The sequence below is a fragment of the Pseudoliparis swirei genome, chromosome 20 (assembly GCF_029220125.1).
Source record: "Pseudoliparis swirei isolate HS2019 ecotype Mariana Trench chromosome 20, NWPU_hadal_v1, whole genome shotgun sequence".
Lineage (NCBI taxonomy): Eukaryota > Metazoa > Chordata > Actinopteri > Perciformes > Liparidae > Pseudoliparis > Pseudoliparis swirei.
The window spans coordinates 5,258,614-5,261,329 of NC_079407.1; the positions used below are offsets into that span (position 1 = coordinate 5,258,614).

The 2,716-nt window shown below is 33.3% G+C and overlaps 1 long non-coding RNA gene across 1 annotated transcript; it reads right to left on the reverse strand.

The window, feature by feature from the left end:
- Positions 1 to 487: 487 nt before the first annotated feature.
- On the reverse strand, positions 488 to 2,282 carry LOC130210975 (uncharacterized). Its single transcript, XR_008834898.1, has 5 exons — positions 1,889 to 2,282; positions 1,651 to 1,777; positions 1,417 to 1,553; positions 903 to 973; positions 488 to 737 (listed from the first exon to the last, which is right to left on the reverse strand). It is a non-coding gene; the product is annotated as an uncharacterized LOC130210975 (long non-coding RNA).
- Positions 2,283 to 2,716: the final 434 nt, after the last annotated feature.

Consider the following 2,716-nt stretch of genomic DNA (forward strand, 5'->3'; position numbering starts at 1 on the left):
ATAAAATTATATTTAACCACCAATCCTGTGTTGGTAAAACTACAATACTTTCTTCAGAAGATCTCTTTTAATCATCTGTTTTGTTTTTAGGACAAAGTGTAGTGGCACCATTTTCTCGTCAGTCACCAGGATATCTATTGATTATGAAAAACCAATGTGTATTTAAGATTGTTTGTTCAATTTGGATTATTTTGAACCGAAATGTGTTTAGCATCGATACAATGTAAAACGGTGTCCTATTTGCTTTCCAGAAACCAGCATATTGGTTAAGGAGCACTTTCATGATTTGTAATACATACTCAAACAAAAAATATATCTTATATTCACTAATTGCTTCTTCTGAGAAAACATGTAACCCAGTGGTCATTACTTAAAGTCTGTTAATATCAGTGATTTGGTCAAATTAGTGCAATTGTAACCTATTCTTCGTACTTTATACGTCTTGAATTAAAAAATAGTACCACACACATTATAATAAGAGCCATCATAGTAGTCAAGTAGTTCCCCCATTTAATCTTTATGAACGATCAGATACCAATGTATACATGACTGGTTCGGCTTGAACAACATTTAACTGGATAAACTTGAAGTCAACAAGTTTATCCGACAAAGTCAGACATACATATTCCTAAGTGTTCAGTTACACAACACACAATACCAATGTTGTTTGGTATTTGTGCTGCTGTCATCCCAAAGCACTGCGTGTGAAACCATCTTGAGCAAGTTCCACACTGAATCTACATGGGGATAAATAAATTAAACATATTTTAAAAATGGAAACTTTAGGAAACATGTTTTGCATACAAGTTAACAATACTTGATTACTAATGTTATTCCTTGAAACTCACTCCAGGTTATCTACAGATTATCCACAACTCAGATTGTCTAAAAACAAGTCTCACCCAAACAGCATCAACATCAGTTTTGGGCAGGTCCTCAATTCCACAGAAGGAACAGAGCTCATCCTTTGAAACTAGAAATAAAGTTACAAGTTACAAGTTACAAGTCTTTTATTGTCAGATGCACAGAATGACACAGGGTCAGACTGGGCACTGAAATTCTTAGGACAAGGCACCACACAACAACTACCATAGCATAACATAGCAAACATAATATAACATAACATGACATACACTCTGTACAAGTACTCTGAACATAATTTACATGTAATAACATATAATGACCTTACTAAATATACCAACCTATACATATAATACTAACATATATACATATAACATATACTACACATATGGTGACATATAATAAACTAAACTACAGACAAATGGGAGTAGCAGGTAGTGCAATAGACAGTATGTAAGTGTAGGTACAAGCAGTGATTTGAAAGTGACAGTGTATGTAAAGTAATACATGTATATTAGTGTCAATTATGTATTAAGTCAAACAAATATTGATTACCTATTTTTTTTTAAACCTGATTGTTTTAGAATGTCTTCAGCCTCGTCTCTTCTTAGCTTTTCAATAGATTGTTTAGATGAGTTGATGCGAAAATGCTGAGGAATCTTTGGAAGTTCCATCACCGTCATCTCGGCCATCTGTCAAATGGCAAAACAACACACCTTGTCTGAATTTACATAGTAAAACAGCATATTGTTTAATCTATCAGAAAGACAAAAGGTTGCATTAAATAACCTGCATGACAAAGATCCCACAACTGCTGCCATCTTTCTGGCAGCTGTGGGTTATCTGGCCCGGCTGCCACTTGATGTTCACCCAGTCCTCCTTTCCAAGTCTGTTCCGGCGCATTTTGAAATACTGTCTGCAGGATGAAAGGAAAATAATTTTGGTTTACATTTGCACTTACTCTATGGCCTTACTAAAGATGTGAATAACATTATATATTTCCCATAATCTAATTAATATTACCCACATCTTTGGCCAGCCTTTCTGGAGTCGTCAACTTCATTTAACCCTTGCAGAGGATCAACCACAAATATGCGGTTTAAAAGGGCATGGAGATACTGTTTTAAAAAGTAATATAGTGTTAAAGCATGCCATATTTTAAACGTACCAACAACAGCAACAATAATAACATAATACATTTTATTTATGTAAAACCTAAATGAATGAGCAACATTGGAAGTATATTTATTGTACACAAGATAATCACAACTGTGAGTAAATAAAGAAACAAACCACGCTAAATAGGCATATTTTAACATTTTACTTGAAAGTACTGAATATTAGTCTGAAAATAAGTTCCACAATATGGGGTCATACTCAATCAAAGAAAACTCAAATTGTTAGAGTAGCAGTGGGGACTACCAACGGGATCCTGTTAGATGATTCAAGTGCTTTGATTGGACAATAATCATATATATATTTTTCATTAAGGTAGGGATGACTACCATGAAGACATTTAAAACTAAAAGAACAGTCTGAAAATCAATCCACATGCTACAGATGTGCATGTACACAATGCAGCTACATTAGATACAAATATACAATCTTATTGTCTCTTCATTTATTAATGACAATTTATGAAAAATTACATTAACTTGTAATAAAACTTGTATTTAACATTAAATTAGATTTAGTTATATTGACTTGATTGTATGTTGTTATAAATATTGAAAGCAATTTTAAGATTGATAACCTTAAAATACACTCACAACAATGAGCCATACATGAATGCTGTAAAGGCACATTGTACCACATGACCAGCTGCATACTCACCACAAGCTTCCAGTGCACATTA